Source organism: Geotrypetes seraphini, chromosome 1 (assembly GCF_902459505.1).
Source record: "Geotrypetes seraphini chromosome 1, aGeoSer1.1, whole genome shotgun sequence".
NCBI lineage: Eukaryota > Metazoa > Chordata > Amphibia > Gymnophiona > Dermophiidae > Geotrypetes > Geotrypetes seraphini.
In genome coordinates this window covers 225,551,922-225,565,372 of record NC_047084.1, presented here as the reverse complement: position 1 = coordinate 225,565,372, position 13,451 = coordinate 225,551,922, and the positions used below count along the sequence as shown (strand labels likewise).

At 40.7% G+C, this 13,451-nt stretch overlaps 1 protein-coding gene across 7 annotated transcripts in view; it reads right to left on the bottom strand.

Annotated features, from left to right (window-relative positions):
- RFC1 (replication factor C subunit 1) overlaps nt 1–13,451 on the bottom strand; it is a 363,193-nt gene that overhangs the window by 221,244 nt on the left and 128,498 nt on the right. The window contains exon 2 of one of the 7 annotated variants that reach the window (XM_033947363.1): nt 10,657–10,738. The exons of the other annotated variants lie outside the window; for them this stretch is intronic. The gene's annotated coding sequence lies outside the window, so the exon portion shown is untranslated. The remainder of the gene's footprint in view (nt 1–10,656; nt 10,739–13,451) is intronic. 7 annotated transcript variants of the gene reach the window in all.

Genomic DNA, 13,451 nt, shown 5'->3' with positions numbered 1-13,451 from the left:
GGACTTCAAATGAAGAAAGGCTGTGTGATTGAGGTGGGAGAGGAGGTTGGAATCTGCAAGGAGAGAAAAGCCCAACACCTCCGCCTCAACCAGTGCATTGTGTATGGGAGAGGTGGTAGCCACAATGAGAGAGGGCAGCAGCTACAGTGGAGTCTTCAGGGTAAATCCATATCTTAATGAGAGCAAGCAGGTGAAGGCAGGCAGGTGAGCATTTCACAGGGCATATGAGAAAGGGAGGGAGGCGGAATGAAGGAGAGGAATAGGTATAAGGTTAGGGCAGTTACATATGTCTTTGTTTTGTTCTATTTCTATCATTTAAATTTCTCCAGAATTCTACTGTTCAACGGCTCCCCCTTCTGCTTCTATTCCTTTCTCTCCTCTCTTCTACCTTCCAAAGTATTTAGATCAATGCTGTCTTGTTAAAATGTTTATTTTATTTTTATTTTTCCTCTAACTCTACTTTTCACTTCTCTATTACCCTCCAGGTACTTTAGTTAGATTGTGAGCCTTCGGGACAGTAAAGGAATTTTTCAAGTACCTTTCTTATTTCTAATCTTAATGTATATTTTCTGTAAACCGCTTAGAACCTAACGGATGTAGCGGTATATAAGAAATAAATTACATTACATTACATATGTGGGGAAGCAGATGGCATGGAGGGCCAAGGTTGGGATTGACATCCCCAGCGGTAAACAGAAGAAGGAGTAGGAGAGTGCACCGAAGCAAAGGGGAATAATGATGGCAAAGATGAACACGGAAGGTCCACAAAGAGAAAGGAGATGGATGAATAGAAGGAAGAGAATGTTTGAGCTTGATAGTGGAGAATAAGGTAGATGACAAGATGGTTGGTGAGGGGATAGGAAAAGGAGAAGGAGAGTGAGGATTTGTGGTATGGAGAGGAGAGGGATAAGGAGTGAGATTGGGGAGAGTGAGAATGAGAAGCAGAAAGTGAACTGGAGCCTTTCAAAAGGAAACATAGAAACATGATGGTAGATAAAGGCCAAATGGATCATTCAGTCTGCCCATCTACAGTAACCATTATCTCTAAGAGATCCCATGTGCCTATCCCTTGCTTTCTTGAACTCAGACAGAGTCTCTATCTCCACCACCTCTTCCAGGAGACTGTTCCATGCATCTACCACTCTTTTTTTTAAAAAATGTATTTCCTTAGATTACACCTAAGGCTATCACCTCTTAACTTCATCCTATGCCCTCTCATTCCAGAGCTTCCTTTCAAATAAAGGATACTCAACGCATGCACATTTAAGCCACGTAGGTTTTTAAACACCTCTATCATATCTTCTCTCTCCCACTTTTCTTCCAAAGTATACATATTAAGATTTTTAAGTCTGTCTCCATACACCTTATGACAAAGACCATGCACCATTTTAGTGGCCTTCCTCTAGACTGACTCCATCCTTTTTATATCTTTTTGAAGGTGCGGTCTCCAGAATTGTACACAATATTCTAAATGAGGTCTCACCAGAGTCTTATACAGGTGCATCAATACCTCCTTTTTCCTACTAGCATACCTCTTTCTATGCACCCTAGCATCCTTCTTTCGCCATCACCTTGTCAACCTGTTTGGCCACCTTAAGATTATCACAATCACACCCAAGTCCCGCTCTTCTGTCATGCACATAAGTTCTTCACCCCCTAAACTGTACCTTTCCTTCGGGTTTTTGCAGACCAAATGCATGTCCTTGCATTTCTTAGCATTAAATTTTAGCTGTCAAATTTCCGACCATTCTTCAAGCTTCACTAGGTCTTTCCTCATAATATTCACACCATCCAGGGTGTCTACTCTATTGCAGATTTTGGTATCATTTGCAAAGAGGCAAATCTTACCTGACAGCCCTTCAGCAATTTTGCTTATAAAAATATTAAAAAGAACTGGTCCAAGAACAAAACCTAGCAACCACTGGTAATATTTCTTTCCTCAGAGCAATCTCCATTGACCACTACCCTCTGATGTCTTCTACTCAAAAAGTTCCTGACCCAGCCAATCACTTTGGGGCCCCATCCTGAGAGGACTCAGTTTATTTATTAGACATCTGTTTGGAACACTGTCAAAGGCTTTGCTAAAATCTAAATACAGTCAAACCTCGATTTGCGAGTAACACGGTTTACGAGTGTTTTGCAAGACGAGCAAAACACTCGAGCAAACTGTAATTCGCAAACCGAGCATTGACTCAATTTGCGAGCCCCCAACCCGACCCCAGGAACCAGCTTTGTTGCTCCCCTTAGGCCATCAACGCTGCTCCCTCCCTTTGCGATCGCCTCCTCCCCCACTGATCGGCCCTGTCCTAACCCAAGCACCGCTAGTTTCCAAGTTTCCAAGTTTTTAATATCCCGATCATAAAACAAATGTCTGACCGGTTAACAATAAAATTTAAAAATAGAAAGAAATGATAGTAAGTGCATAGAAATGTATGAAGTGAACATAAATGACATAGACTGACAAACTAGAAAGTGAGGATAAAAAGGGGAGGGAGGGAAAAGTTACATAATTTAGATGAAATGAGAAGGAGGGGTAGGGATAGGACGAGAAGGGTAGGGACGCTTTGTTGAGGTAAATATTTGTTCAAGAAGAAAAGAAAAAAACCGAAGAGGAGAAAAAAAAAAAAATTAATATTAGGACCTATCAAAGGCATCTTGAAATAAGAAAGTTTTAAGGCTAGTCTTAAATTTGGGTAATTGTTGTTCATCGCGGAGATATTGTGGAAGAGAGTTCCATAATGTGGGTGCAGTTATTGCAAAGTTGGTTTTCCGAGTATAATAGGATTCTTTTAAGGATGGAATGAAAAGAAGTTTTTGGTCCGTTGATCTTAGAGTGCGGGGGGAACATTGTGGTATTAAAAGTTTATCGAGAAATGAAGGCAGGTGAGAGAATTTGATTTTAAAGGAGAGTAGGATAATTTTGTAGATGATGCGGTGGGTGATAGGGAGCCAATGAGCCTCTTTGAGAAGAGGAGTGACGTGCTCGAATTTACCTTTTTTGTAGATAAGTTTTATTGCCGTGTTTTGTATAAGTTGTAATCGTCATAGTTCTTTTTGGGGTAGTCCATTAAAGAGAGAGTTGCAGTAGTCTAAATGGGAGATAACTAAGGAGTGAATCAGAATATTGATTGAGTCGGTATCCAGAATAGAGCTGAGTGAACGAATAATGCGTAGTTTAAAGAAGCAAATTTTTACGACTGAACTTATGTGGTCATGGAAAGTAAGCTCTCTATCAAAGATAACGCTGAGTAGTTTAAGTTTAGTTTCCATTTGTAGTGGTAGAGATTTAATAGAAATTGTTCCTAATAGTGATTCGGATGTTTTGATAGGAAGAAGGAGTCCACAGGATTTATCGATATTGAGTGAAAGTTTATTTAAGAAGAGCCAGTCACTTATAATATCCAATTTATTGTTTATTTCTTTTACGTCTAAGATGTTTGTAGTATTGATTGGATGGAGAAGTTGTATATCGTCTGCATAGGCGAAAATTGTAAATCCTATTGATTGTGCTAAAGTGAGAAGAGGAGATAGGAAGATATTAAATAATAACGGAGATAGAACAGAACCTTGAGGCACTCCAAAAGTTTGTGATATGGTTGAGGAAGTTTCGTTTTTTACGTGAACTTTAGAACTGCGTTCATGAAAGTAAGATATAAACCAGGTAAGAGCGTGACCTGTAATACCGCAGTCTTTTAATCTGGATAGTAGAAGAGAGTGGTCTATGGTATCAAAGGCTGCAGATAGGTCGAGAGAAATTAGTAAAACGGATTTTAGGTGGTCATGATAATAGTATATAGTTGTGATAAGACCGAGTAATGAAAATTCTGTAGAATGTGAAGCACGAAAGCCGGTTTGATATGGATGTAAAGCGTGAGTTTGATCAAAAAATTCTAATAGTTGAGAATGAATAATTTTTTCTGTAAGTTTAGAGATTAGAGGTAGATTGGCAATAGGACGGTAGTTGTTGGTTAAAGAGGAATCTGTATTGTATTGTTTGAGTTTTGGAAAAACAAGAGCTGTTTTCCAAGCGACAGGGACAACGCTGTCAGAAAAAGATTTGGAAATCATTTCCCATATATATGGGCTGAAGAAGGAGAAAATTTTTTTAAGAAGTATTGGGGGAATGCTTTCCGAAAGGTTATTGGGGGAGTTTAAGGATTGTAAGATAAGGAATAGATGAGCTAGTGAAGGCATTTTGAAATTAGTATAGGAGCTGAAAGGTAGTTGAGTAGATTCGTTATTTGTTTGGGCAGAGAAAATAGGTAATGAAGGTCCGAGGTGTGATCTTATAGTTTTGATTTTTGCGTCGAAGAATTGAGATAATTCATCTGCAGATGGTAAGGTTGAGACAGGTAGGTTTTGGGTTTTTTTTAGAATATTTTGAAAGTGACTGAGCGATACTGAAGAGAGTAGAAGAATTACGAGTGGAAGAGATAAGTTTAGAATAATAATCTTTTTTAGTCTGTTGAATGGTTTTTTTTATAAAGACAGGCTTTTTCTTTATAGAGGAGGAGATAGCTGTTATGGTGTGTTTTACACCATTTGTTTTCAGCAGACCGAAGTTGTCGGCGGAGAAGGACCAGATTTTCGTTGTACCAGGGTTGTTGTTTCTTTGAGGATTGATTAGAGATGGGGTTTTTTTTTTCAGATTTGGGTGCCAGAGAGTTTAATAGGGATTTTGTGGATGTTTCCCAAAGAGAAAATTGTTCAGTGACGGAAAGGGAGAAGAAATCTTTAAGATTTAAGTCAAAGGAAGACTGGAGAGCTGAAAGCGTTATATTATTGATGTTACGGGTGAAAGTGTTGAAAGTGCCTGCTGCTGGTTTCCTTGCTAGGCTGCTGCTGGGCCTTGAGCATCTGCGCATGCTCAAGGACTTCTAGCTATCATCCTCTCTGAGATTTTCATGAGATTTGAGAACTAACTACAAACTACCCCTTGACCCCCTCATATTCCCCCTCCTTTCTGCACTCTCCTGTACTTAAGTTGCTGTATAGTCTTTGAACTGTCCAAAATGTACTTAAGTTGTAGTCTTGTATTGTCCAAAATGTTTTCCATTGTGAATGTTGGCTTGTAACCCGTTCTGAGCTACCAGGAGGACGGGATAGAAATTAAAATAAATATAAATATATATATATATATTATTTGCAATATGATATTCTATTTATGTTTATATGTTAATGCTTCAATATTTCAAGTGATTTAGTACATGTTTGAAGCTTTTTTCTAAAATGTTTCCCAGCTTATGTTGTTTGAAAAATCAAGTACAGTGGTTAAGCCCACTGATCTTTCAAATGGATTCCTATTGTGTTCTTAGAAAATTTTTTAAAACCTATTTGATAAGTTTGTTAAATAATTATGCATTTTAATCTTATTATAATGTTTTACTTTTTCTATGTATATGTCACTTATTGTACAGTTCCTCTTCTCTGTTAACCGCCCGGAACCTCATGGATGGGCCGTATACAAGAATAAACTTATTATTACCTTGGTTTGCGAGCATAATTCGTTCCAGAAGCATGCTCGCAATCCAAAGTGCTCGTATATAAAAGCAACTTTCCTCATAGGCCATAATGGCAACTCTGATGATTCGTTCCACTGACTGAATCTCTCCGACCTGACCCCCAACCCGACACCCGTTCCGACAGTGTAAGATTAATTCATTACAATAATTACTAACATTATCTAGCAAAGTGCAATCGACTCAAAAATCTCTCCATAGCAGCAAATTGTTAAAAGTGCAATATCATCACATGTTGATATAAAGTTTAAAAAATTCATGAATGTTCAAAAGGTTCTTCAAAAACCACTGAGTTGACTTTGTAAAATAAGTACAAGTGCTGAACACTGCTTTTCAAAGTTATCTCCGTGAGAATTTGTGGACTTCAGCACATACACTTTGTTTTACAAAGGCAACTCAGTGTGTTTTGAAGAACCTCCCTCTCTCCCATGTGTGCTGGTGGTATGTTTTGTGTCAGTGTTGGGGGGTTACAGGTTATATGTGGACTTGGGTGGGTTTGGTTGAACTTATGTGGTTGGGGGAGGTATTCGCAACTTTGGGTGGGGTAGAAAATGGGGTTTGGCCAAGTTGGATCTGGGAAATGAGAAGTTAATAAATAAATGTAACACTCATAAGCGACACCGCTGCGAGGGGAAACATGGCCGTTGCAGAAGCAGTCTTTATGCACTCATTCCCCATGGAAAGCCGCTAGTGATTGGCTGCCACAAGTATTCATGAAGCTGCAAGAACTCGCAGCAGCCAATAACTAGTGGCTCTCCACGAGGCAGCAGCACAGAAAGCTGTTCCTGTTATGGTTCACCGCTGGAACACCGGGGATTGTAAGAGGTATGCGGAGGAGGCGGGAAGGAGGTAAAGGAAGGCACAGTCGGTCAGGACAGAAGGCAGGAGGGATCCATCCTGTCCCAGCCCACCCCTGGACCACCAGATCTTATGGCAAGCCCAGCAGAGGCGGGTGGCTGCTGACCCGAATAAAGCCGAGACCCCCAATTATGGGCCCAAAAATCTTGGCTTATATTTGAATATATACAGTAAGTCAATCTGTGAGACAGATGCTCTTACTACACACAGACAGTACCAACAAGAGTAATGGAATGAGAGTTCAGGAAAGGCCCAAGAAGGCCACATCAGGTATTGACAGAGAGAAAATTAGATAAAACTGTACATAGTGTGAGCAGACCTGCACCACACAAAATTGAAAGCATTTTTTAAAGGAGGAGGAGATCTTGGCTTCCTGTAAAATAACTATAAGCCAAACCAAGACCAAAAGAAGGACTGCAGAGATGATGTATAAGATTAATTATTGAAGATAATTAACCATTGCTTTCAAAAGAATGGTTCAAATTTGGTTGGAAATCAGAACCCAATATGGTCCGTGTTTTGAACAACACTTCTTTCTCAGTGGTCCAAGGTGTTGTTAATCCAGTATACCAAAAACCATATGGAGTACAGTGGTAGGACATAAAATTCTCCATGTGAAACTGCTGGCAAAAATATAAGCCAACATAAAGGCTCTAACAGAAAAACAAGTAATGACAGCGCACCCAACTGAGTAGCGGTTAACACAGAGCCAAAACTAGTTAGACGGGAAAGGAAAACCAAACATGCCACTGCCACAGGCAAATAAGGCAAGTACAAAGTGGAACTTCCACAACCTAACAGAGAATAAAAATGCTGAGAGAAGTTTCTTACCTACCCGTAATAGCAGAACAGGACGCACCCACCAACGAAAACAAAGAGTTTCCAAGTGTCAAAAGGAAAACCACAAATAAGCAGTAAGACAGCTCACTTACTTCAACAAGTAGGAAATAAAGTAAAATACTTGCCAGGGCAAAGTCAAACATACCACAGTCCAAAGTAAGAATAGAAGTTGTATTCTCAGCCAACTGTCAGAGCTGCTACATAGGAAAGGTGTGAGGCTATTGGGGGGGGGGGGAACCCGGCCTTGGCTTGGTGTAACCCTAGCTGGGAAATGAGAGACCCGGGTCCACTGGGTGTCATCCATGCACAGATAATCCGAGAGAAGCCAGCAGTCACCCTCTGCTCAACTGAACCCAGTAGCAACCAAAACAAGCGCTGAACAATCCAGCTATCATCCACTAAGAGACAGAGAGTACTGAACATTCTAGGGCAGCACTGGTCTCTTATGGGACAGTTCACTTGGGACTATTTTATTTTCTATCACCTTCTGCTGGTGGATGGACATAACCATTAGCTCTGGTATGGATGAAAAGGTCCATCTAGCCCAGTATCCTGTTTCCAACCGTGGCCAATTCAGGTCACAAGTACCTGGTAGAAACCCAAACAGTAGAAACATTCCATGCTACCAATTTTAGGGCAAGCAGTGGCTTCTCCCATCTCTGTCTCAATAGCAGACTTTTACTCCAGGAACTTGTCTAAACCATTTTTAAACCCAGATACCACATTCTTTGGCAACTAGTTCCAGAGCTTAACTATTCTTTGAGTGAAAAAATAATTCCTCTTATTTGTTTTAAAAGTATTTCCATGTAGTTTCATCGAGTGTCCCCGTGTAATTTCATTGAATACCCCTGTGTCTAGTGACACCCCTCCCTAAATAGTCTCTGGTGTCTAGTGGAGACTAGTGCTGTCCGATTCACATTGATGAGTCAATTTGAATCGATCTGTTTTCTTAAAAAAATTGGGCTCTCTGATTCAATGACCAACCCTCCTTGCCATATACCTTTGGGCCTCCTAAACAGGAGCAGCAGGGCTCTGGCAGCAAAAAGCCTGTCCTAAGTGCTGCCTCTTGCTGGCTGTCCACAGCCGCTGTTGCTCCTATTTTAGGAGGCCCGATGTCAAAGCTCACAGTGGTGGTGGGGTTGGTCGGGAAGTGCTGCATAGGCACCAGCGCTGTGAGTACCCTCGGCTCCGCAGCTTTAGGGGGTTCCCCAAAGGCCGGCAAGTTTTCCCCTTCTCCTCACCATCATCCAGCTTCCCCCCTGGGATCGCCGGTGAGCAGCAATTCTAGCAGGCTGCCGTCAGCCTCCGCTGCATGTTCTCTCTGCTGCGGTCCCACCCCTCCTCTGATGTCATGTCCTGTTTTGGTCTGGGATGGACCACAGCAGAGAGTACATGCAGTGGAGGCCAAAGGCAGCCTGCTAGAATCACTACATCATTGGCGATCCTCTGCAGGCCATAATTAGTTTTGAAAGTGAGACCAGGAGGCCAGAAAGAAGCTGGAGGACGGTGGAGAGAAGGGGGGAAACATGCCAGCCTTCAGGGGGGAGCCCTTGGTGTAGCTATTAGAAGTACACAGAGGGTTGGGGTCCAAAGAGAGAGGCATACGCCGGACTGAGGGGGGGAGAAGAAATAATGGGTCTGAAAACAGAGGAGAGGGAGAGAAATAGTGGACAATGGAATGGAGGGAGGGAGGGAGGGAAGGAGGGAGGGAGGGAAAGAAGTTAGACCCAATGGATGGTGTAGAGGGGGATAGAAATACTTGATGGAGAGAGTGGTCATCAGAGAAATGCTAGACTGTGAGAATGGAGAGAGAAAAAAGGAGAGGTGCCAGACCTCCAGGGGAGGAGAAGGAAAATGGAAGGGGAGGAAATGTCAAATGGGCAGGAGACCCTGGCAAGCGAGTTAACAGAAGACAAACAGAAAACAGAGCCTGGGATCAACATGATTTGAATTTTGAGAAGCAGGTATCATCTACAGTTGCGAAAGGATTTGGGGCATTAAGACAACTTAGAGCTATTTGAGATTTCCTGGATGAGAAATCGTTACATCCATGTTTTTGTTCTATCTAAATTGGATTATGGCAACTTGGTATATGTGGGAATAACAGTTGGGCAACTGAAACATTTACAAAGAGTACAAATTGTGGCAATTCGGCTGTTAGGTCGCGCACACATCTATGATCATGTAACTCCATTATATTTGAAATTCCATTAGTTACCAATGGAATTTAGAATTAAATTTAAAATCCTGATGCTGGCACAAAGGGCATTATTTGAATTATAACCATTATATCTTTCTAATCTAGTGTTATTTTGCACACCTAGTCGTTCGTTGAGATCTTTAAATGACAACAGAGTAGCTGTTCCCCATATCTCAAACCTTGCCTCAACCAGAAATGTTGCATTTTTCTACTTAGTTCCAATATTATGGAACAATTTACCAGTAGAGTTAAGGAAGGAAGAATCATTTCAAAATTTTAAGAGACATCTAAAAGCATTTTTTTTCAAATGGCTCTCTCGAATTGAATAATGGAATGGGGACCGCAATCTGCATTAATTTGTATTAACTTGTACTGATTCGTGTTGATTTGGATTTATTTATTTCATATAACAGTTTTAGTGGATATGTGTTAGAAATGTTAATTTCTTTCCTTTCTCTTCTTTCCTTTCCTATTTTCTAATGGAGTTCCTTTCGTAAATATGATTAAGTTGTGATATAAACCGCTTTGATCCTTTTTGGCTTTATAGGCAGTATAGAAAGATTTTAATAAACAAACAACAAAAGGTAGAAAAAATAATTTTATTTTCTGTTTTCTGATTACAATGTGTCAGATTTGAAATGTGTATCCTGCAGAACTGGTGTTAGACAGCAAATGTGAGCTAGGACCAATCAGAGAGAGGAAATTTTTTGTTTATTTTGTTTACACCACAGTGCAAGTATGGGTAGGAGAGGACAAAGGGGGTGGGGTGAGTGAAGAGGCTACAAAATAAACCCGCCAGGACATCTGAAAACAAAAAACACCCAATTGGGCAGGAAAATAAAATTGAATAATCAAATCAATAGGCTGAATTAAATCAAAAAATTCTTCCCTGAATTGGGCAGCATTAGTGGAGACCCCAACACCTCACCAAGGCCCCCCCCCCTTCCCCCAGATCATCATACCTCATGAGGTAGGAGCGATGTCTACTCATTCCTATCTTTCACACCATCATCTCCAAAATGGCAGCATCCTGTACCATGTGATACATCCTCAAATACACTGAGGGAGCAGACTGCTATATAAGGGAAGTAATTTAGGATTAAGGATGTGCCGCAGGTCATGGCAGCTTTATACTTTGGCCCCTCAACCTAAAGCAGCAGCTTTCCCACATTTTTCCTCCTTCTTCCTACATTCTCAATAAACCCATCCCATCTCCTCTAAAATATTCATTAGTTTCACCTGCTTTTTAAGACCTGATGCAGAGCTCAGTCTTCCTCACATCACTTGCAGCTCAATCTCTCCTTCCTGTGATTAGAATAGCCTGAAGGGGGAAGAATTGGAGAGCTATAGAATTCTAAACTCTGAAAAATGAAATCCAGACATATTAACCATCTTTCTGACTTCAAGTAAGTTAATTTTAAATCTATACAATCTTGTTCTCTTAGGCTTCTATGACTGGCATCATGATTGTAGCAGGTTTCCGGGTTTTGCCGCGTCTGTGTAGAAAGAACCAATGTTTCAGCCATTATGCTGAAGAAAAGTTTCAAGTTTATTTAGGAATTTTATAAACCGTCCAATCGGTCTTTTAGGTGGTGAACATTACGTTAAAAACATGTATGGGGTAACTATACATCCATTAAAACAATAATCATTATTAAAAACATTTAAAAACAATACAAAACAAACAGGAACAAAAAAAAGGGAAAGAAGGGTAGAATTACAATTTATCAAGTAAAAGAGAGAGGGCATAAAACTATGTAGCCCTAAAAAGGGCATTTAGGTCTCAAAAGCATCAAAAAAAAGAAATGTTTTTTAATTTATCTTAAAATGGTGAAGAGTTGATTCTTCACGTAAGTGGACCGGAATATTATTCCAAAGAGATGGAGCGCTGACAGAGAAAATGGTAGACCTCAATGTGTTGATAATCTTTAAAGATGGAACAGATAACAGATTTTTAGAAGAAGATCTGAGAATCTTAGAAGAACTATAGGGAATAAGAAGGTTATTAATGATGGCTGAAATGTTGCTTCTATCTACACAGATGCGGCAGGACCTGGAAACTTCCTACAATCTATACAATCTTTTTTTTTTTTAAATCCAAATCAGTTAATCTTAGCCTCCTGAGTTCTGAGTACACGTCAAGGCCCTCCTAAACTTTTGAGCCCTAAGGGCCAGATTCTGTAAACTGCACCAAAATCAGCAGCCACCTACAAAAACAGCGCCGGCCGCATGTTGATCACATTTATACACTGTTTAAAAAATAGCAACTAGCAGCACCTACCATAAAACTTAGGTGTCTGCAATGTAGGCCAGGGTTTTACTAGCCTACATTACAGATGCCTAAGCTCTTTTGAGAATCGTGTCTAACGGTGCCTAAGGTCATTTCCACCCCTAACCATGCCTAGTTTGATCTTAGGCGCTGCTGGGTGCCTCCTTAGATGTGGTTATGACGCCTACCTTCACAGGCATCTACCAGCACCTCCTTTTTTTTAACAAATTTTTGATCAGTTTTTAATGGCATGGTCAATTACCGTGCCGATTAAAACCAATTAAAGCAATTAACTTTGGCAGTGGCATGGCACCTACCGCCACCTAACTTAACAGCACCATGTCTAGAATCAGGCCCTAAGCACCTGCCTAGTTTCCTATTACTGTACTTAAATCAATGTTGTTGCTTGGCAACCCATAGAAGTAGGACCAAATACTGTACATCTTGTAGCCTATTTAAAATTTCCCGTTTTCTCTACTCAAACTTGTTCACAATTGAGCACAAATATGGCTCTGCTGGTCTAAAGCTTACAATACGAGTACAACAAATCTTAGACATATTTGAGGACACCTTAACTTTCCAGCATTGTTTTGCATTTTTTCAGTGACATTATCTGCATGTGATATGATGGTTTGCTGCTGTTTTATGGGATAGATTGAATGTCAGCCCAGCCTGGTGCAGTTTTGCTGTTAACTATAAAGTTATATTTTGACATTACAACTGCATATATGCAAGGAGATAAATAAAAAACACATTTGGAGAATAAGGTGAGAGGAGCTACAGCTTGTGCTGTATGCAATTATTTCTTTAAAGTACATTTTGTCTGTGTGATAGTTTTTCACTCATTGTAAGGTCTAGACTATTTTTTTCTTCAAAATGACACGTGCTATGATCTTTGCAATTGTAAACGTGGTTTATGATACTAATTTATCTGATCCATGCTCAAAGATATTATCAAAGAGATCAGAGGTTCATTATAGTTTATCTCCTTCTGTGGCTTCCAGTAATTTGAGATGTTTCTCTCTGTATTGGCTGGCTCTGTATATATTATGAAGCTAATGGCGTAACTTTTCATATGCGTGCTGGTGCTGAACAAGCCAGATGCTGATGTTCTACACTGGACCCCTGAGAGGCCTTCCAGCTCCTGCCCTCTCTGAAATTCTTATCCTCTGAGAATGAAAATCAGAGAGGGCGGGAGACGGAAGGTCTTGAGCATGTGCTCAAGGCCCCACAGCGGCCCAGCATAGAACATCAGCATCAGGCTCTTTCAGCACTGGCATGCGTATGGTAAATACAGTACCAGTCAGTGGGGGAAGGAGGTAGACAGCAGCGCTAATCATCTTGAGCACGAAAGAAGGAAAGCAGCTCCAGTGGCCTGGGGGGATGGTTTACAGTGGAGGGTAGCAGCACTGGTGGCCTGGAAGGATGGTTAACAGCACCAGTGAGCACGGGGGTGGGGGGGGGGAATTTATAGTGGAGGATAGCAGCGACGGTGGCCTCAGGGAGAGGGTTTAAAGTGGAAGGTAGCATGGAAGGTGGTCTTTGGGAGGGGTCTGGAGTTACCTTTATAGCTGAATATAAACCCTCCGGTTTATATTCGAGTTAACTGGTTTTCCTCTTTTTGGGAGGGAAAACTGCTCTCAAATATGTTTAAATTTGAGTATATACAGTAACCCTTGTGTCTGTGGTAGGGATAGCTTCATATAAAGTTTCCCTTTGAAAATTTGGACTTAAGAGAAAAAGTCCATTGGTACACACATACCTG